The sequence below is a fragment of the Somniosus microcephalus genome, unplaced genomic scaffold (assembly GCF_052327205.1).
Source record: "Somniosus microcephalus isolate GS21.2 unplaced genomic scaffold, FLI_Smic_1.0 unresolved_chr1, whole genome shotgun sequence".
In the NCBI taxonomy this organism is placed as follows: Eukaryota; Metazoa; Chordata; class Chondrichthyes; order Squaliformes; family Somniosidae; genus Somniosus; species Somniosus microcephalus.
Genome location: NW_028225179.1, coordinates 6,258,973 through 6,282,035, shown reverse-complemented (window position 1 = coordinate 6,282,035; position 23,063 = coordinate 6,258,973). Strand labels below are relative to the sequence as shown.

The 23,063-nt window shown below is 50.0% G+C and overlaps 1 pseudogene; it reads left to right on the top strand.

Moving 5' to 3' along the window:
• LOC147093354 (uncharacterized) overlaps nucleotides 1–21,635 on the top strand; it is a 92,931-nt pseudogene extending 71,296 nt beyond the window's left edge.
• The last annotated feature ends 1,428 nt before the right edge of the window (nucleotides 21,636–23,063 follow it).

The window sequence follows — 23,063 nt, the reverse complement described above, 5'->3', positions numbered from 1 at the left end:
GGTTCTGGATTTAATCTACGATAACATTTTTCCCATGTGTGACCTCTCTTTTTACAAAATGAGCATTCCTGTCGCGGGGCTCTACATTCTTTAGCAAAGTGTCCTTGTTTCCCACAATTGTGACAATTTCCCTTCGTTTTGGGTCGTGCTTCCTGGCCGTTTCCTTGTATGGCTGCTACCTTTTCTTGCTTGATACGGACTGCGTGGGATTGTTGGGCCTCCAGGGCATCTACAGAGCATGCCCATTGGACAACTGCATCCTAGGTATTAGCAGCCACAACTCCCATTTTTAGGATCCTTTGGTGTTCAGTTGTTAACCCATCTTTAAATAATTGTACAAAGGCAGGGTCTTCCATTTGGGGGTTAATTTGGCCCGAACTCTCTTCGTATATCGTAAACAATCGTTCACCAAATTCAGAAGACCCTTCTCCTTTTTGTTGTCTACAAGCTGTGATTTTATTCCAGTTTGTCTGTGCTGCCCCCAACACCCTTTGTACTTCTGCCTTAAATGGTATAAAAATTGCCTGCAATGCATTTACTTCAGTAGTGTGAGGCAATTGGAGTGCCCAATGGCCATCCCTAAATTGGGTAGGTGGTGCGGCTCCCTGCCCCATAAGTCTCCATCTGTCCACGGGACAGGCTGCTCTCACTAATTGATGTACATCTCTAGTATGTAATTGGTGACTTTGCCATGTTCGTTCTAAGTTTTTCCAGAACTCTGTATTATTGCTACGGGGTTTTAATGATCCCCAAAATTGCATTATCTGTTGTCTATCACCGGGTGTGAATGGTGTCCATTTTGCAGAGGGGGCGGCTATCGTGCCTCCCCGTGCCACAGGGGCCATGGCAAATGTTTCAATTCCTGCCTCTTCCCCCGTACTTGGGGCCGTGGCGGCTGTTTTTTCTTCATAGGGTGGGACGGGTTCTCCCATATCTCCCAATACTGGCATCATTCCATACGTATTTTTACTTGATTCTAAATACTCGAGTTTCTTCTCTAGTTCCCTAATTTTGACGTCTTTGGCTTCTAACTTACTATCTCTTTCTTTTATTCCAATCTTACATTTTTCAACGGCTTCTTGTAAGCCAACCAATTGGTGGACCAAGAGTATTCCTGCCTTTTTAGTCTTGTCCTGTTTCTCCTTTTCCCACCATTCCCTTTGTGCTCCCAATGTCTGACTCGTATCCCATCCATCTCTCCGCATTTTTTAAATCAGGGTTCTCCTATCAGCCATATACTGATTACTAAGGGAGCCCGAAGGTCCCCATGTTTGACCCTTACCTGTCATCTTGTAAATCCTCTCCTTACCCTGTGTTGTCAGAGGTACGTCCTCCTCATGAAGAGAAGCGAGCGTACGTGCAACCTATGTATCGGTGGTTCCCCGGGACCTTCTGCCAGTCCAACCCCGAAGGTAGTAAGCGACGTCTACGAGTTTTACCTTATGATCCTTATAAATGCCCTACGAGATACAAACAAACAAAGAATACCACAAACCTTTGGTTAACTGTGAATTCTCACCTCTCGTCAAACCCCTTTTTGTTCTTTTGATCAGTCGGTGCTCCGGTGTCACCCGTCTAGCGTCGCTAATTGATGGACGGTCAAAAATTTGACTACTCGCCCGAGATCACCTCTGGGTGCTCCGGCGCCCTCCGAGCTGATCCTGCCGACTACGCCAATTTGTTAGGGTCTAATTGGAGCCTGAGCGGGCCAAGTGATATACGAGGTCGACGCATTACCCAACTTAGACTTATGTGAATAAACTCACACAACCAAATAGTTTGAGAGAAGTAAAAATGCACAGTTTCATGTACAGAGCGCTCTGGGAGAAGAAGAACAGTGGACCCCGCGGTCTCAGCTGCCAGCTTCTTGGTTTTACAATAGTAGCCGAGCTTCTTTTATACAGTTTAAAAACAGGAAAGGTACCAGATCAGCAGTTATTACATTAATTCCTTGGCCAATCTGGTACTTTAGCATCCTTCAACTTTGGCCAATCCGATACCTTAGCAACCCTTAATCACATTCTGTCAAAAACAAGTTAATTATATTATTATACCATTAGCTAGCTTCTTTCACAAACAATTTAATTATATTACTGTTAGCTGGCTTCTTTCATGTGACATGTTGGTATTTCGCAACCCTATTCTCACATCCTATCCCTACGGTTCTACATGTCCTGTTTATAAACGTGAATGGCTGAACAGTACACAACCCTTTCACAGATAAAGTGATACAGTGATACCTATGTCCTGCCAGTTGCGTAACCCCGCCCTTAAACACCCTTTACCTCCCTTGTTCTTCCAAAACATCATTTTTCGCTCTTACAGTTTTACCCCAACAGTTGACTAGCCGTTCCTGTCTTACGTCTGTACAAGTGATATCACAAGTTGGTGCAAGCAGATCAAGTCAGCTGTCTGTTATGCCATTGTCTGCAAAATGTCAATAAATGTCAAGTATTTCAGCAGGCACTACGGTGCCATTTTAAATTTTCCTCCAACAAACACGATGGGCCGAATCACCTCCTTCTGTGCTGTTAGATTCTATGATCAGTGTGAAGTCGCTGGTGTGTCAGCAGGTGGGATGACCGAGTGAATCCCTTCCCACACACGGAGCAGCTGAACGGTCTCTCCCCAGTGTGAACTCGCTGGTGTACCCTCAGCTCCCTGGAGCTTTTAAAGCTCTTCCCACAGTCAGAACATTTAAAGGGCCTCTCGTCAGTGTGAACTCACTGATGTGTCAGCAGGTTGGATAAATGAGTGAATCCCTTCCCACACACAGAGCAGGTGAACGGCGTCTCCCCAGTGTGACCTCGCTGATGTACCAGCAGGTAGGATGAATCAGCGAATCCCTTCCCACACACAGCGCAGCTGAACGGCCTCTCCCAATGTGTCGGTGTTTGTGTTTCTTGAGCACCTGGGAGCTTTTAAAACTCTTCCCACAGTCAGAACATTTAAAGGGCCTCTCGTCAGTGTGAACTCGCTGGTGTCCCTTCAGCTCCCCGGAGCTTTTAAAACTCTTCCTACAGTCAGAACATTTAAAGGGCCTCTCGTCAGTGTGAACTCGCTCATGTACCAGCAGGTTGGATGACTGAGTGAATCCCTTCCCACACACGGAGCAGGTGAATGGTCTCTCCCTAGTGTGAACTCGCTGATGTACCAGCAGGTGGGATGACCGAGTGAATCCCTTCCCACACACGGAGCAGCTGAACGGCCTCTCCCCAGTGTGCAGGTGTTGGTGTCCCTTCAGCTCCCCGGAGCTTTTAAAGCTCTTCCCACAGTCAGAACATTTAAAGGGCCTCTCGTCAGTGTGAACTCACTCATGTACCAGCAGGTTGGATGACTGAGTGAATCCCTTCCCACACACAGAGCAGGTGAACGGCCTCTCCCCAGTGTGAACTCGCTGATGTTCCAGCAGGTTGGATGACCAAGCGAATCCCTTCCCACACATGGAGCAGGTGCACGGCCTCTCCCCAGTGTGTAGGAAACAGTGTTTCTTCAGCTCCTGGGGGCTTTTAAAGCTCTTCCCACAGTCAGAACATTGAAATGGTCTCTTATCAGTGTGAACAAGCTGGTGTCCCTTCAGATACTGAGCGCTTTTAAAGCTCTTCCCACAGTCAGGACACTGAAATGGTCTCTCCCCAGTGTGAACTCCCTGGTGTGTTTGCAGGTGCGATGAACAAACAAATCCCTTTCCACACACGGAGCAGGTGAACAGACTGTCCCTGGTGTGACTGCGCCGTTGAACTTTCAATGCAGACGGGGAACTGAAGCCCTTCCCGCCATCCCCACCTTTACCCGGTTTCTCCCCAGTGTGACGGTGCATGTGTCTCACCAGGTCAGGCCATCGGCTGAATCCGCGTCCACACACTGAACACGTGTGCGGTTTGTCTGCGTTGCGATCCCTGCTCTCTCCTTCCATGTGCAAAGGCCGATGATATTCAGGTCCTGATGAATCCAGCGACTCTGTCAGATCTTGACGTGATGTTTGGTTATGAGCTTCCCGCCTGTAACTGCTCCACTTCTATAACCCTGTAAATTGAGATCAGAAAAGGATCAGAGGCAAACTGTTGTTTAATTTTCCCCTTTCCGAACCTAGGGGCAGTGAAGCTGATTTTCAGGCCCCAGCTGCTGCACAGGTTGGTTGAAAGGATCAGCAGTAATGGCGGCTGTAATACCCACAAGCCCCCGCGTTCCAGAAAGCGCTCTGTTGACTGAGTCCCACGCATGTGCTCATGGCCCTGCGCTCTCCCTCCTGCTCCACAATCGCCCGTCCCGATCGGTCCGCAACACGCATGCTCAGCACACAAAACCCCGCGGTTGGAACATCGGGCGTGCATGCGGAGCCGCAACATCTGGTACGCGTGAGCGGCTCAGGTGGGGGCGAGTCGGTGTTTCCCCTCAGCCGCCAGGGAGGTGCGCATATGCAGGACGACCCAACATTCTTCCCGTCAGCAATCACTCCCTCGTTTCTTTAATAAAAACAGAAAATGCTGGAAATACTCAGCAGGTCAGGCAGCATCTGTGGAGAGAGAAACAGAGTTAACGTTTCAGGTCGATGACCATTCGTCAGAACTGCTTGCTCTTTAGTGTCAGCCAGTGGCTCAGTGGGCAGCACTCTCGCCTCGGAGTCAGAAAGTTGTGGGTTCATAGTCCCACTCCAGAGACTTGAGCACAAAAATCCAGGCTGACACTCCAGTGCAGTGCTGAGGGAGTGCGGCACTGTCGGAGGTGCCGTCTTTCGGATGAGATGTTAAATTGAGGCCCTGTTTGCTCTCTCAGGTGGATGTAAAAGATCCCATGGCATTATTTCAGGAAAGAAAGACTTGCATTTATATAGTGCCACCAGATATCCTAAAGTGCTTTACAGCCAATGAAGTACTACAATGAAGTAGTCACTGTTGTAATGTGGGAAAGAGCAGGGGAATTATCCCCAGTGTCCGAGTCAATGTTTATCCCTCAATCGACATAAAAAATGACAGATTATCTGGTCATTATCACATTGCTGTTTGTGGGATCTTGCTGTGCGCTAACTGACTGCCGCATTTCCTACATTACAACAGTGACTACACTGCAAAAGTACTTCATTAGCTGCAAAGCACTTTGGGACGTCCGGTGGTGGTGAAAGGCGCTATATAAATGCAAGTCTTTCTTCCTTCACTGGTCTCACCAGCGACCTCTTCTGGCGGTTGGTGGATTGACAGCCGAGAGCCCGCGCATGCGCACACGGAGCGGCGGTTTGGGCCGAGTCCGGCACAGCGACCCCGCCCGGTCACCAAGGGTAATTGTAAGAAGTCACACAACACCAGGTTATAGTCCAACAGCTTTATTTGAAATCACAAGCTTTCGGAGCGCTGCTCCTTCTTCAGGTGAAGTGGAGAAATGCATAAAGACACAGCTTATATAGTCAGAGAATCATGTCAGATGTTTACAGGTAACCTTTCCAACTGCCATTTATCACACCTCGGCAGAGAGATAATCACAGCAGTCAAAGGTGTGAATGGTGTCCAAACAGGTCAGTCAGGGAAACATTACATCAAAGAACAATGAGGTGGGGTCACAAGGGGTCAAATATTGCAGATGCTGGGGTCTGTATGAAAAACAAAAAAAGACAAGAAACATTTTTTTTGGCTGGAAATCACAGCAGGTCCGGCCGCAGACTGAGGGGCGGGGCTTGCGGCACCCAGTGGGCGGGAATGGAGTAGCGAGCCGGCGGCGGGTCCTGCAACCAATCGGGGAGCCCGAGGGGCGGGACTAGCGCCGGCTGATTGTCTGATCCGCAGGGCAGCGAGTTTCTCCAGTCCCTTGTTCAGGGCCCGGGGCGGCTGTGGGCCTTTATTCCCCGCATTGGACACAAGGCTCTTTGTCTCAGGCATATGGTGACGTCGCACTGAAACTTTCCTCCCTCCTTTACAAAGATGGCTGCCGTTAACCTGGGCCTGTATATGTTCCGATGTAGTCCTCCCACCACTGGGAGCGACAGTGATGCGTTCGTGCGACATAGCTCTACCGCGCAGGCGCAGTACCGCTCCCTTTCCTCTCTCCCCCTCCCTCCCGCGCAGGCGCAGTGCAACTCCCCTGCCCTCCGGCGCAGGCGCAGTACCGCTCCCTTACTCCCCCCGCGCAGGCGCAGTGCCGCTCCCTTGCTCTCTCCCGCGCAGGTGCAGTGCCGCTGCCCTGCCCGCAGGCGCAGTGCCGCTCCCTTGCTCCCCCTCGCGCGCAGGCGCAGTGCCGCTCCCCTGCCCTCCGGCGCAGGCGCAGTGCCGCTCCCCTGCCCTCCGGCGAAGGCGCAGTGCCGCTCCCCTGCCCTCCGGCACAGGCGCAGTGCCGCTCCCCTGCCCTCCGGCGCAGGCGTAGTGCCGCTCCACTGCACTCCGGCGCAGGCGCAGTCCCGCTCCCCTGCCCTCCGGCGCTGGCGCAGTGCCGCTCCCCTGCACGCAGGCGCAGTGCCGCTCCCCTGCACTCCGGCGCAGGCGCAATGCCGCTCCCCTGCACTCCGGGCAGGCACAGTGCCGCTCCCCTGCTGTGTGCTGGGCCGGGCGGCGCGGTTTGATCGGTGTGTGAGGGTCAGACACAGGCTGGTTGCCCGGGTTACAGAGCCCGTTCTGTGACTGAGGGAACTCGGCCCGACAGCGGCTACTCAGCCCCGAGTTTAGATCACAGCGCGGGAGGGTCACCGCTCCGGGCAGTAACTCCGCACAGAAAATGGCGCATTTCCGCCCAGAGCAGTGAGAATGGGGGAGTCTCAGGAGGCCGGAAATTTACTGTGAGCAAAATCTCCAAACTAAACACACAGCCCCGCAACTGGGGATCTGAGCAAAATCTCCAAACTAAACACACAGCCCCGCAACTGGGGATCTGAGCAAAGGCACAAATTCAAACAAATACTCCGCCTTCACATTGGATTATTAGTAAGCAGATTAAAAGTCTACATTACATTATTTCACGCTTTCAATATTGTTCTTATTTTCTGCTTTGCCACAATTAGATTTCCCGGTGAATTATGGTGTGATTGACGAAGGTGCTCACCTCGAAGTAAACAGGGATTGTCGACTGAGGAACAACAGCCGGTTAACCAGCACAGGATTGTGAGCACCAACCGGAGAGAACCCTTCCGATTCAAAGAGCTTCCAGAGATCGACTGGGGAGCAAGGTAAGAGAAAGTCCCATTGACTCAGATACACACTGGTCCTGGAGATGGACTGGGGAGAAAGGTCAGAGAGAGTCTCATTGACTCAGATACACACTGGTCCTGGAGATGGACTGGGGAGAAAGGTCAGAGAGACCCATTGACTCAGGTACACACTGGTCCTGGAGATGGACTGGGGAGAAAGGTCAGAGAAAGTCCCATTGACTCAGGTACACACTGGTCCTGGAGATGGACTGGGGAGAAAGGTCAGAGAAAGTCCAATTGACTCAGATACACACTGGTCCTGGTGATGGACTGGGGAGAAAGGTCAGAGAGAGTCCCATTGACTCAGATACACACTGGTCCTGGTGATGGACTGGGGAGAAAGGTCAGAGAGAGTCCCATTGACTCAGATACACACTGGTCCTGGAGATGGACTGGCGAGAAAGGTCAGAGAGAGTCCTATTAAGAACATAAGAAGCAGGAGTAGGCCATACAGCCCCTCGGGCCTGCTTCGCCATTCAATAGGATCATGGCTGATCTGAACTTAGACTCACGTCCACTTCCCTGCCCTCTCCCCGTAACCTCTAATTCCCTTATCTGCTAGGAAAATGTCTATCTCCGTTTTAAATTTATTTAATGTTGCAGCTTCCACAGCTGTCTGAGGTAGCAAATTCCATAGATTTACTACCCTCTGAGTGAAGAAGTTTCTCCTCATCTAAGTTTTGAAAGGGCAGCCCCTTATTCTAAGATTATGCCCCCTAGTTCTAGTCTCACCCATCAGTGGAAACATCCTCACTGCATCCACCCGATCAAGCCCCCTCACAATCTTATATGTTTCGATAAGTTCGCCTCTCATTCTTCTGAACTCCAATGAGTAGAGTCCCAATCTACTCAACCTTTCCTCATAAGTCAACCCCCTCATCTCCGGAATCAACCGAGTGAACCTTCTCTGAACCGCCTCAAGAGCAAGTATATCTTTTCTTAAATATGGAAACCAAAACTGCACGCAGTATTCCAGGTGTGGCCTCACCAATACCCTGTATAACTGCAGCAAGACTTCCCTGTTTTTATACTCCATCCCCCTTGCAATAAAAGCCAAGATTCTATTGGCCTTCCTGATCACCTGCTGCACCTGCATACTAACTTTTTGTGTTTCATGCACCAGGACCGCCAGATCCCTTTGTACTGTAGTACTTTGCAGTTTCTCTCCATTTAGATAATAACTTGCTCTTTGATTTTTTCTGCCAAAGTGCATAACCTCACACTTTCCAACATTATATTGCATCTGCCCACTCACTTAACCTGTCTATGTCCTTTTGCAGGTTTTTTATGTCCGCCTCACTCACTGCTTTCCCTCCCATCTTTGTATTGTCGGCAAACTTGGATATGTTGCACTCGGTCCCTTCCTCCAAATCGTTAATATAGATTGTAAAGAGTTGGGGTCCCAGCACTGACCCCTGCAGAACACCACTAGTTACTGATTGCCAGCCCGAGAACGAACCATTTATCCCAACTCTTTGTTTTCTGTTAGATAGCCAATCTTCCACCCATGCCAGTATATTACCCCCAATCCCGTGATTTCTTATCTTGATCATTAATCTTTTGTGTGGAACCTTGTCAAATGCCTTTTGGAAGTCCAAATACACTACATCCACTGGTTCCCCTTTATCCACCCTGTATGTTACATCCTCAAAGAATTCGAGCAAATTTGTCAAACATGACTTCCCCTTCGTAAAACCATGCTGACTCTGTCCTATTAAATTATGTTTATCCAAATGCTCTGTTACTGTTTCCTTAATAATGGACTCCAACATTTTGCCAACCACAGATGTTAGGCTAACTGGTCTATAGTTTCCAGCTTTTTGTCTACTTCCCTTCTTGAATAAGGGTGTTACATTAGCAGTTTTCCAATCTGCCGGGACCTTTCCTGAGTCCAGGGAGTTCTGGAAAATGATCACCAATGCATCCACAATCCCTACCGCCACTTCTCTCAAGACCCTAGGATGTAGGCCATCAGGTCCGGGGGATTTATCCGCCTTAACTCCCATTATTTTACTGAGTACCATCTCCTTAGTGATTTTAATCGTGTTTAGCTCCTCCCCCCCCATTGCCCCCTGTTTGTCCAGCGTTGGGATATTTTTAGTGTCCTCTACTGTAAAGACTGATATAAAATATTTGTTTAGCGTCTTTGCCATCTCCATGTTCCCCACCACTAGTTTCCCGGTCCCATCCTCTAAGGGACCAACGTTCACTTTAGCCACCCTTTTTCTTTTTATATAGCTGTAGAAACTCTTGCTATCTGTTTTTATATTTTTTGCTAGTTTACTTTCATAATCTATCTTCCCTTTCTTAATTAATCTTTTAGATATTGTTTGCTGGCTTTTAAATGCTTCCCAATCTTCTATCCTCCCACTAGATTTGGCTACTTTATATGCCCTTGTTTTCAGTCGGATACTATCCTTTATTACTTTACTAAGCCACGGATGGCTGTCTTTTCTTTTACTCCCCTTTTTCCTCAGTGGAATATATTTATCTTGAAAGATGTGAAATGTCTCCTTGAATGTAGACCACTGCTCTTGTACCGTCTTACACTTTAATCTGTTTTCCCAGTCCACTTTAGTCAATTCTACTCTCATACCTTCATAGTCTCCTTTATTTAAGCTTAGCACGCTGGTTTGAGTTCCAACTCTCTCACCCTCAAACTGAATTTGGAAATCAACCATATTATGGTCACTCAGTCCAAGGGGATCCTTTACTAGGACATTTTTTATTAATCCTGTCTCATTACATAGGACCCGATCTAAGATTGCCTGCCCCCTGGTTGGTTCAGTTACATACTGCTCAAGGAACCCGTCCCTAATACACTCTATGAACTCTTCCTCAATGCTGCCATGCCCAATTTGATTAGTCCAGTCAATATGAAAGTTAAAATCCCCCATGATTATAGCTGTTCCCTTATTACAAGCCCCAACTATTTCCTGATTTATACTCCGACCAACAGAGTTGCAACTGTTAGGAGGCCTATAGACTACGCCCACTAGTGACTTTTTCCTCTTATTCCTTATCTCCACCCAAACTGTTTCACTATCCTGATCCTTTGACCCAATATCATTTCTGACTATTGCAGCGATTCCATCCTTGATTAACATAGCAACCCCACCTCCCTTTCCTTCCTGTCTGTCCTTCCTAATTGTCAAATACCCTTGTATGTTTAGTTCCCAGTCATGATTATCTTGCAGCCATGTTTCCGTAATGGCCACCAGATCATACCCATGTGTAGTTATTTGCACCGTCAACTCATCAATTTTGTTACGAATGCTGCATGCATTCAGATAAAGAACTTTCAAATATGTTTTCTGACAATTTATTCCTGCTTTTACCCCTTTTACTACTTTACCTTTTCATTATACATTCTGTCCCTTCCTGACACGCTCTGGTTTTTAATTCCCCCACTGCTACCTTGCTCTATTGCCTTCTCCGCTGTCATTTTTATTTTTCGCTCTCTTTAAACCTCCCCCCCCACTAATTAGTTTAAAGCCCTCTCTACAGCCCTAGTTATTCGATTCACCAGGATTCTAGTCCCAGCACTGGCCAAGTGAAGTCCGTCCCAACGGAACAGCTCTCTCCTGTCCCAGTACTGATGCCAGTGTCCCAGGAAGCAAAACCCATTTCTCCCACACCAGTCTTTGAGCCACGCATTTAACTCTCTTGATTTTATTTACCCTAGCCAAATTTGCACGTGGCTCAGGCAGTAATCCAGAGATTATTACCCTTGTGGTTCTGCTTTTTAATTTGGCCCCTAGCTGCTCAAACTCCCTCAGCAGAACCTCCTTCCTTGTCCTATCTATGTCGTTGGTACCAACATGGACCACGACAACTGGATCCTCCCCCTCCCACTCCAAGTTTCTCTCTAGCCCAGAGGAGATGTCCTTAACCCTGGCACCGGGCAGGCAACACAGCCTTCGGGACTCTCGCTCTCGGCTGCAAAGAACTCTATCTATCCCCCTAACAATACTATCCCCTACCACTACATCATTTCTTTTAACTCCCCCCACTTGAATGGCCCCCCGCTCCGCGGTGCTGTGGCCAGGTTGCTCATCCTCCCCGCAGTCCCTGTTCCCATCCTCACAGGGAGTAAGAGCCTCGAACCTGTTGGACAAGAGCAAGGGCTGCGGCTCCTCCAACACTACCTCCTGGATCCCCGTACCTGCCTCACTTCTAGTCACACCATCCTGACCCTGGCCACGGACTGCATCTGAATTAATTAATCTAATTGGTGTGAATACCTCGTGATACACAGAGTCCAGGTAACTCTCCCCCTCCCTGATGTGTCTCAGTGTTTGAAGCTCGGACTCCAGCTCTTCAACACGGAGCTGGAATTCCTCGAGCAGCCAACACTTACTGCAAATGTGATCACTGTGAGCATCAATGGTGTCCACCAGCTCCCACATATTGCAGCAGCAACACATCACCTGATCTCCCATTCTATGTAATTAATTACATTTATTAATATTATTCTTAAATACACTCTGCCCCGATTGTAGATGGTGAATATCACACCTTAGATACTATAAACCAAAGAGATTTAAGCTTAAAAAGGGAGAAATACTTACCAACCAATCACTTACCTGCTTTCTGGTGATGTCACACTTGGATTACTTTTTACCTCTCTCCTTCCCTCCGAGTTCCGAGTTCGGAGACTGGTAAACCTTACCTGGTCTCTGGGGCCTTTTATAGCCCCGCTCTGCCGCTCGAGATTCCCGCCGACACACTGAGGCCTTACCTGGTCTCTGGGACTTTTATAGCCCCGCTCTGCCGCTCGAGATTCCCACCGACGGTGTGAGGCCTTACCTGGTCTCTGGGGCCTTTTATAGCCCCGCTCTGCCGCTCGAGATTCCCGCCGACGCTGTGAGGCCTTACCTGGTCTCTGGGACTTTTATAGCCCCGCTCTGCCGCTCGAGATTCCCGCCGACGCTGTGAGGCCTTACCTGGTCTCTGGGACTTTTATAGCCCCGCTCTGCCGCTCGAGATTCCCACCGACGCTGTGAGGCCTTACCTGGTCTCTGGGGCCTTTTATAGCCCCGCTCTGCCGCTCGAGATTCCCGCCGACACTGTGAGACCTTACCTGGGACTCTGGGGCCTTTTATAGCCCCGCTCTGCCGCTCGAGATTCCCGCCGACGCTGTGATGCCTTACCTGGTCTCTGGGGACTTTTATAGCCCCGCTCTGCCGCTCGAGATTCCCGCCGACACTGTGAGGCCTTACCTGGTCTCTGGGGCCTTTTATAGCCCCGCTCTGCCGCTCGAGATTCCCGCCGACGCTGTGAGGCCTTACCTGGTCTCTGGGGCCTTTTATAGCCCCGCTCTGCCGCTCGAGATTCCCGCCGACACTGTGAGGCCTTACCTGGTCTCTGGGGCCTTTTATAGTCCCGCTCTGCCGCTCGAGATTCCCGCCGACGCTGTGAGGCCTTACCTGGTCTCTGGGGCCTTTTATAGCCCCGCTCTGCCGCTCGAGATTCCTGCCGACACTGAGGCCTTACCTGGTCTCTGGGGCCTTTTATAGCCCCGCTCTGCCGCTCGAGTTTCCCGCCGATGCTGTGAGGCCTTACCTGGTCTCTGGGGCCTTTTATACCCCGCTCTGCCGCTCGAGTTTCCCGCCAACGCTCTGAGACCTTACCTGGTCTCTGGGGCCTTTTATAGCCCCGCTCTGCCGCTCGAGATTCCTGCCGACACTGAGGCCTTACCTGGTCTCTGGGGCCTTTTATAGCCCCGCTCTGCCGCTCGAGATTCCCGCCGACACTGAGGCCTTACCTGGTATCTGGAACCTTTTATAGCTCCGCTGCTGCTCGAGATTCCCGCCAACACTGAGAGGCCTTACCTGGTCTCTGGGGCCTTTTATAGCCCCGCTCTGCCGCTCGAGATTCCCTCCGATGCTGTGAGGCCTCACTTGGTCTCTGGGGCCTTTTATAGCCCCGCTCTGCCGCTCGAGATTCCCGCCGACGCTGTGAGGCCTTACCTGGTCTCTGGGGCCTTTTATAGCCCCGCTCTGCCGCTCGAGATTCCCGCTGACGCTGTGATTTACACTGGTCCTGGAGATGGACTGGGGAGAAAGGTCAGAGAGAGTCCCATTGACTCAGACACACACTGGTCCTGGAGATGGACTGGGGAGAAAGGTCAGAGAGAGTCCCATTGACTCAGATACACACTGGTCCAGGAGATGGACGGGTGAGAAAGGTTAGAGAGAGTCCCATTGACTCAGATACACACTGGTCCTGGAGATGGACTGGGGAGAAAGGTCAGAGAGTCCCATTGACTCAGATACACACTGGTCCTGGAGATGGACTGGGGAGAAAGGTCAGAGAGAGTCCCATTGACTCAGATACACACTGGTCCTGGAGATGGACTGGGGAGAAAGGTCAGAGAGAGTCCCATTGACTCAGATACACACTGGGCCTGGAGATGGACTGGGGAGAAAGGTCAGAGAGAGTCCAATTGACTCAGATACACACTGGTCCTGGAGATGGACGCTCCCGCACTCGCCCCCTGACCCTCCCGCACTCGCCCCCTGACCCTCCCGCACTCGCCCCCTGACCCTCCCGCACTCGCCCCCTGACCCTCCCGCACTCACCCCCTGACTCTCCCGCACTCGCCCTGATGGGGCTCTTCTCAAGTACACCAAGTGGTGCAATAAAACACCCCCAGAATCAAGGCCCTGCTCCTGGGGAAGGTGATCAGGCCCCAGGAACCAGTGCAAGTGAACAAAGTCAGGGTCAAGGCCCTGCTCCTGGGGAAGGTGATCACGCCCCAGGAACCAGTGCAAGTGAAGCGACTCCTTCTCCCGGAGATTTATTAAATGTGAATGCTCCAAGAGTTGACCAATAATCAGGTTAGTAATATTAATCAAGGAGTCAATTTCTGCTGTAAGGAGGGATGATACCTTAGCAGGTTCCTCTAATGAGGCCATATGGGTAGAACTTAAAAACAAAAAGGGGGCAAGCACTTTGCTGGGAGTGTACTATCGGCCCCCAAACAGTAAGGGGGAGATAGAGGAACAGATATGTAGGCAAATCTCAGAAGTGTAGAAATAATAGGGTAATAATTGTTGGGGATTTCAACCTCCCCAATATTAACTGGTATAGTCAGAGTGTGAAAGGCTTAGAGGGTGCAGAATTCTTAAAGTGCATCCAGGAGAGCTTTTTCAGCCAACATGTAGAAAGTCCTACAAGAGAGGGGGCGGTACTGGACCTAATTCGAGGGAATGTAGCAGGGGAAGTGGTAGAAGGGTTAGTAGGAGAGCATTTTGGTGACAGTGACCATAATTTGGTGAGATTTAAAGTAGTTATGGCAAAGGACAAAGATGGACCGGAAATAAAGGGTCTAAATTGGGGGAAGGCCGATTTTAATATGATAAGGCAGGATCTGGCCAAAGTGGACTGGGATCAGCTACTTGTAGGAAAATCCACATCAGAGCAGTGGGAGTCTTTCAGAAAGGAAATAGAGAGAGTACAACGCCAACATGTTCCCGTAAAGGTCAAGGGTGGGACCAACAAGCCCAGGCAACCCTGGATGTCATCAAGGGACATACAAGAATGGTTTAGGAAAAAAAGGGAGGCTTTTGGCAGATACAAAGGACTAAAAACAGTGGAAGCCCTAGAGGAGTACAGAAGGTGCAGGGGGGTACTTAAAAAAGAAATTAGAACGAAGAGGGGTCATGAAAAAACACTGGTAGGCAAAATAAAGGAAAATCCCAAGGTGTTTTATTAGTATATTAAGGGCAAGAGGATAACCAGGGAAAGAGTAGAGCCCATTAGGGACCAAGGTGGCAATCTGTGTGTAGAGCCAGAAGATGTAGGTGAGGTTTTAAATTAATATTTTGCATCTGTGTTCACTATGGAGAAGGACGATGCAGGCATAGAAATCAGGCAGGGGGATTGTGATATACTCGAACAAATTAGTATTGAGAGGGAGGAGGTACTAGTGGTTTTAGCGGGCTTAAAAGTGGATAAACCCCCAGGCCCAGACGAGATGTATCCCAGGCTGCTGTGTGAGGCAAGGGAGGAGATTGCAGGGGCTCTGACACAAATTTTCAGAACCTCTCTGACCACAGGGGAGGTGCCAGAGGACTGGAGAACAGCTAACGTAGTACCATTATTCAAGAAGGGTAGTAGTAGGGATAAACCAGGGAATTACAGGCCAGTGAGCCGAACATCAGTGGTAGGGAAATTATTGGAAAAAATTCTGAGGGACAGAATTAGTCTCCACTTGGAGAGGCAAGGATTAATCAAGGATAGTCAGCATGGCTTTGTCAGGGGGAGATCATGTCCAACCAATTTGATTGAATTTTTCAATGGGGGTGACGAGGTGTGTGGATGAGGGCAGTCCAGTTGATGTAGTCTACATGGACTTCAGTAAGGCTTTTGACAAAGTCCCACATGGGAGACTGGTCAAGAAGGTAAGAGCCCATGGGATCCAGGGCAATTTGGCACATTGGATCCAAAATTGGCTTAGTGGCAGGAGGCAGAGGGTGATGGTCAAAGGTTGTTTTGTGACTGGAAGCCTGTGTCCAGTGGGTTACCGCAGGGATCGGTGCTGGGTCCTTTGCTGTTTGTAGTGTACATTAATGATTTAGATATGAATGTAGGAGGTATGATCAGTAAGTTCGCAGATGACACGAAAATTGGTGGAGTGGTAAATAGCGAGGAGGGAAGCCTCAGGCTACAGGAAAATATAGACGGGTTGGTTAGATGGGCAGCACAGTGGCAAATGGAATTTAACCCTGAAAAGTGTGAGGTGATGCATTTTGGGAGGACTAACAAGGGAATACACAATGAATGGTAGAACCCTAGGAAGGACAGAGGATCAGAGGGACCTTGGTGTGCATGTACATAGATCCCTTAGGGCAGCAGGACAGCTAGATAGGGTGGTTAAGAAGGCATATGGGATACTTATATTCTATGCCTCGGCTAATGAAGGCAAGAGCAGGGAGGTTATGATGGAGCTGTACAAAACGCTAGTTAGGCCACAGCTGGAATACTGTGTGCAGTTCTGGTTGCCACACTATAGGAAGAATGTGATTGCATTGGAGAGGGTGCAGAGGAGATTCACCAGGGTGTTACCTGGGCTGGAGCGCTTCAGCTATGAAGAGAGACTGGGCAGGCTGGGGTTGTTTTCCTTAGAGCAGAGAAGGCTGAGGGGGGACCTGATTGAGGTGTACAAAATTATGAGGGGCATAGGGTAGATAGAAAGGAACTTTTCCCCTTAGTAGAGGGGTCAATAACAAGGGGGCATAGTTTCAAGGTAAGGGGCAGGAGGTTTAGAGGGGATTTGAGGAAAAACTTTTTCACCCAGAGGGTGGTTGGAATCTGGAACTCACTGCCTGAAAGGGTGGTAGAGGCAGGAACCCTCACAACATTCAAGAAGCATTTAGATGAGCACTTGAAGCACCATAGCATACAAGGCTACGGACCAAGTGATGGAAAATGGGATTAGAATAGACAGGGCTTGATGGCCGGCGCGGACACGATGGGCCGAAGGGCCTCTTTCTGTGCTGTATAAATCTATGACTCTATGGTAGCACTCTTGCCTCTGAGGCATAAGGTTGTGGGTTCAAGTCCCACTCCAGAGACTCGAGCACAAAAATCCAGGCTGACACTCCAGTGCAGTACTGAGGCACTGTCAGAGGTGGCGTCTTTCGGATGAGACATTAAACTGAGGCCCTGTCTGCTCTCTCAGGTGGATGTAAAAGATCCCATGACACTATTTTGAGAAAGAAAGACTTGCATTTATATAGTGCTTTCATGACCAGCAGACGTCTTGAAGTGCTTTACAGCCAATGAAGTACTTTTGAGGTGTAGTCACTGTTGTAATGTGGGAAAGAGCAGGAGAAATATCCCCGGTGTCCTAGCCAATGTTTATCCCTCAATCAATGTAACAAAAGGATAATAGCAAAATACTGTGGATGCTGGAAATCTGAAATAACAACAGGAAATGCTGGAAACACTCAGCAGGCCAGGCAACATCCGTAGAGAGAGAAACAGAGTTAACAAAAAGATAGATTATCTGGTCATTATCACATTGCTGTTTGTGGGAGCTTGCTGTGCACTATTTGACTGCCGCATTTCCTACATTACACCAGTGACTACACTTCAAAAGTACTTCATTGGCTGTAAAGCACTTTGGGACGTCCGGTGGTGGTGAAAGGCGCTATAGAAATGCAAGTGTTTCTTTCTTCACTGGTCTCACCAGCGACCTCTTCTGGCTGATGGTTGATTGACAGACGATAGTCCGTGCATGCACACAGGGAGCGGCGGTTCGGACCGAGTCCGGCACAGTGACCCCTCCCGGTCACCAAGGGCAACAACCGCGCATGCCCAGAGGGGGCCAACCCCCCTCCCCCACTCGGGGCTGCGCCTGCGCACTCGGATCCTGCTGGACGGAGTTGGCGCAGGCCATTCCGGGGAAAGGCCTTGGTGTCGGGTCCAGAGTCTCGATCGGTGACGCAAAGTGAGTTTTCTCCGCTCCAATTGGGTGGAAAATCGCGCGGGGTGGGGGGGAGGGGTGGATCGGGAGAGAATAAAGAGAAATAGAAAAACCCGAGAGTCCGCGAGGCCCCGGACCGAGCGGCGTCAGTTGGACAGAGCACGTGATCTCCTGGGAAATGTGACCTGGCCCCAGGGCCTGATTGACGGGAGCTTCTGACCAATAGGGAGCGAGCGGGGCGGGGCTGGAGGAGCGAGCCGGCGGCGGGTCCTCCAACCAATCGGGGAGCCCGAGGGGCGGGACTAGCGCCGGCTGATTGTCTGATCCGCAGGGCAGCGAGTTTCTCCAGTCCCTTGTTCAGGACCCGGGGCCAGGGGAGGCTGTGGGCCTTTATTCCCCGCATTGGACACAAGGCTCTTTGGCTCACAACACACTGGCTCAGGTTTTAATTGAGACTTTTTAAATTCATCAATAAAAGCAGATAAACCTCGTGCTTCTGTGGAACAAACTTTCTAATATTTTATAGAATCATAAAATGGTTACAGCACAGAAGGAGGCCATTCAGCCCGTCGAGCCCGTGCCGGCTCTCTGCAAGACCACTTCAGCTAGTCCCACTCCCCGCCCTTTCCCCGTAACCCTGCAATTCTTTTTCATTCAGGTACTTATCCAATTCCCTTTTGAAAGCGGTGATTGAATCTGCCTCCACCACCCTTTCAGGCAGTGCATTCCAGATCCTAACCACTCGCTGCATAAAAAAGTTTTTCCTCATGTCGCCTTTGCTTCCTCTGCCAATCACCTTAAATCTGTGTCCTCTGGTTCTCGAGCCTTCCGCCAATGGGAACAGTTTCTCTCTATCTACTCTGTCCAGAACACCTCATGATTTTGAACACCTCTATCAAATCTCCTCTCTACCTTCTCTGCTCTAAGGAGAACCACCCCAGCTTCTCCAGTCTATCCACCAAACTGAAGTCCCTCATCCCTTATCCCTGGAACCATTCTTGTAAATCTTTTCTGCACCCTCTCAAAAGCCTTCACATTCTTCATAAAGTGCAGTTGAGGCCGATCCAGTGTTTTATAAAGGTTCATCATAACCTCCTTGCTTTTGGACTCTATGCCTCTATTTATACAGGATCCTGTATGCATTTTTATCCACTTTCTCAATCTGCCCTGCCACCTTTTAGGATTGTAACCTTTAGTTTATATTGCCTCTCCTCGTTCTTCCTACCAAAATGTATCACTTCGCACGTTTCTGCGCTAAATTTCATCTGCCACGTGCCTGCCCATTCCACCAGCCTGTCTATGTCCTCTGTCCTGTACACCCAAGTCAAAGTCATTAATATATATCAAGAAAAGCAGTGGTCCCTGGGGAACACCACTGTGTACCTTCCTCCAGTCCGAAACACAACCGTTCACCACTACTCTCTGTTTTCTGTCACTTTGCCAATTCCCTGTCCATGCTGCCACTGTCCCTTTTATTCCATGGCCTTCAACTTTGCTGGCAAGCCTATTATGTGGCACTTTGTTGAACGCCTTTTTGGAAATCCATGTACACCACGTTAACCGCATTGCCCTCATCAACCCTCTCTGTTACCTCATCAAAAAACTCAATCAGCATCAGAGCGGCCGGGCCCGGTGGACGTGCGGCCAGGGCCCTGGCACCAGGAAACCCAGGGTGCAGCGCCTCCCCCAGACAGCAGAAACCACAACTGGATCGACACCAGAGCCGCCAATCCAGAGCCGGTTTGTATCAGGGCGGGCGCTGGATGCGGAAGTCGGTCCCTGGCCGCCTGTGCAGGTGTTTCCTGGTGCATCAGTTTGAGCTGGAGTGGAGATGGAGGAGAAGCTGCTGGGTTTATCCCCCAGTACTTCTGAGCCCAGGAGGACCCAACGATTTCCAATGTGAGACTGTCAAGGGAGGTGGATTTTGAGGGAGATTAGGTTGTTACACAGACACTGTCCGCACAATGTAAAAGAATATTGTTTTAGAAACAAGTATTTCTGTACAGGCTTTTAATCCAGTTTACAGCTACAGATTTCTTTTAATTCATTCTTGGGATGTGGGCGTAGCTCGCAAGAGCAGCAAATATTGCCAATCCCCAGTTTCCCGTTGAGAAGGGGCTGGTGAGTCACCTTCTTGAACTACTGCAGTCCGTGTAGTGAAGGTATTCCCACAATGTTGTTCGGTGAGGAGTTCCAGGATTATAACCCAGCAACGATGAATATATCTGAGTCAGGATGGTGTGTGACTTGGAGGGGGACTTGGAGGTGATGGTGCTCCCATACAACAGCTGCCCTTGTCCTTCTAGGTGGTGGAGGTTGTGGGTTTTGGAGGTTCTATCAAAGTTCTGGTCGGGTTGCAGATGTATAAAGTTCCTTTCCTTCGCCCCCTCCCACTCCCACCTCTCTCTCCTCCCATAGAGGCCAGAGTCTTGTGTAGGCCCAGACCAGGTGGCGGATTCCCTTCCCTGAAGGACATCAGTGAACCAGTTGGGTTTTTATGTCAATCCGGCAGCTTTCATGCTCACTTTTTTCTAGTGCCGGCCCCACAATTGACCAGATTCATTGAGCTCAATTTCACAACCTGCCTTTGTTTTCTTGTGGGTTGTCTCTCACGCTCCCTGTTTTATATTAATTTTACAGGGCACTGGAAGGGGAGGATTTACAGATGGTAAGCTCAAACCCAACATCGCTTCAAGATCTGACAGAGTCACTCGACTCATCGGATCTGAATATCATCGGCCTCTGAACATGGAAGCAAAAAGCACCGTTCACAGCGGGGAGAAACCATACATGTGTTCTGTGTGTGGACGAGGCTTCAACCAATCCTCTGGCCTATCGAGACACAAGCGCATTCACATTGGGGAGAGGCCATTCACATGCTCTGAGTGTGGGAAGGGATTCACTAATTCATCCAACCTGGTGAATCACCAGCGTGCTCACACTGGGGAGAGGCCGTTCACCTGCTCAGAGTGTGGGAAGGGATTCACTCAGTCAACCCACCTACTGACACACCAGCGAGTTCACACCGGGGAGAGGCCGTTCACCTGCTCGGAGTGTGGGAAGGGATTCACTCAGTTATCCCACCTACTGAGACACCAGCGAGTTCACACTGGAGAGAGACCGTTCACCTGCTCCGAGTGTGGGAAGGGATTCACTCAGTCATCCAACCTGCTGAAGCACGAGCGAGTTCACACTGGGGAGAGGCCGTTCACCTGCTCTGAGTGTGGGAAGGGATTCACTCAGTCATCTGAAATTCAGACACACCAGCGTGTTCACACCGGGGAGAGGCCGTTCACCTGCTCCGAGTGTGGGAAGGGATTCACTCAGTCAATCCACCTACTGACACACCAGCGAGTTCACACCGGTGAGAGGCCGTTCACCTGCTCTGAGTGTGGGAAGGGATTCACTCAGTCATCCCACCTACTGACACACCAGCGAGTTCACACTGGAGAGAGATCGTTCACCTGCTCTGAGTGTGGGAAGGGATTCACTAATTCATCCCACCTACTGAGACACCAGAGAGTTCACACTGGGGAGAGGCCGTTCACCTGCTCTGAGTGTGGGAAGGGATTCACTCAGTCATCTGACCTTCAGAAACACCAGCGAGTTCACACTGACAGACCTTTTAACTGCTTGGACTGTGGGAAGTGCTTTAAAAGTTCCTGGGAACTGACATGCCATCAACGTGTTCACACTGGGGAGAGACCGTTCAGGTGCTCTCACTGTGGGACTGGGTTCAGGCAATCATCTGACCTCATTGTACACCAGCGAGTTCACACTGGGGAGAGGCCGTTCACCTGCTCCGTGTGTGGGAAGGGATTCACTCGTTCATCCAACCTCCTGACACACCAGCGAGTTCACAAGTGACTGCAGGGGGTGGATTCTGTTGCTGCTGTTAATCACATCCAGGACTGAACCATGTTCATTCTGACAGTTGGGTTTGTTTCTGCTGATGTTAATAACTCCGGGATCTGGGCTGGAGTTTAATATTTTGGATGTATGTCCAATAAATCAATTTTGTTTTAAACACATTATTGTAGATTTTCTTCTTTCCCACCTGAGTGTTTAGCATCACCTGGCTGGAGCTCAAAGGACAATCTGGGGGAGGATCGTACGGCGGGAACAGAACTCCAGCCTGGACACAGTCCTTCAGGGCCACACTGAGAGGGGCAAACGGCACTTTGGTCTTTCTTGTCTCTCTTCACTGACAGCAAAGTTGCCATGCGGGTTAATCTCGAGGGTGTGAGAAACGTGTCCCAACCGCGCTCTGCCATGGTTCAGATCTCCTAGGCACAGAACAGAAGGCTCCTTTAGGAATGTACCCCAGTGCTTTTTTTTTAATGGCCTTATTAATGTGTGTCGCTACTCTTAGTGATTGTGTAACTGTATCCCTGGATCCCTCTGCTCCTCCAGTCCATTTAGACACTTGGGGGAAATTCGGTGGCGCCCGCTTTGGGTCGCTAACATCACCGGGGCTAATTTTAGCCCTCTGAAAAATTTAGCGCCCCTGCGCATTAATTTCAGTGGTAGCGCCCCAGGCAGGAGGCGGGGTGCTACTGGAAGTGCGCTCCTCCCTCTTGAGGTGCTACCAGTGAATTTCACGGCGCTTTGTGTAATAGCGTCACGCCCGTTGGCACATATCACCGCGTCATGGCTGACCTCCCTCCCTGATTAAAGGGGAGGAGCCCAGCACTGCGTACACCGGGGCCCTTCTGGACCACCGGGGAGTGGGGTGCGAGCGGGAAGCTTAAAAAGGCTTCAGAGACCCAGGTAAGGCCTCAGACCGTGGGTGTCGGCGGGAGGCGCGAGCGGGAAGCTTAAAAAGGCTTCAGAGACCCAGGTAAGGCCTACCAATCTCCAGTCTCCGAAGTCAGAGGGAAGGAGAGAGGTAAAAAGTAATCCAAGTGTGACGTCACCAGAAAGCGGGTAAGTGATTGGTTGGTAAGTATTTCTCTCTTTTTAAGCTTAAACTCTGTGGTTTATAGTTTCTAAGGTGCGATATTCATCATCTAGAATCGGGGCAGAGGGTATTTAAAAATAATATTAATAAGTTTAATTAATTACATAGAATGGGAGATCAGGTGATGTGTTGCTGCTGCAATATGTGGGAGCTGGTGGACACCATTGATGCTCACGGTGATCACATTTGCAGTAAGTGTTGGCTGCTCGAGGAATTCCGGCTCCGTGTTGAAGAGCTGGAGTCCGAGCTTCAAACACTGAGACACATCAGGGAGGGGGAGAGTTACCTGGACTCTGTGTATCAGGAGGTAGTCACGCCAATTAGATTAATTAATTCAGATGTAGTCCATGGCCAGGGTCAGGATGGTGTGACTAGAAGTGAGGCAGGTACGGGGATCCAGGAGGTAGTGTTGGAGGAGCCGCAGCCCTTGCTCTTGTCCAACAGGTTTGAGGCTCTTACTCCCTGTGAGGATGGGAACAGGGACTGCGGGGAGGATGAGC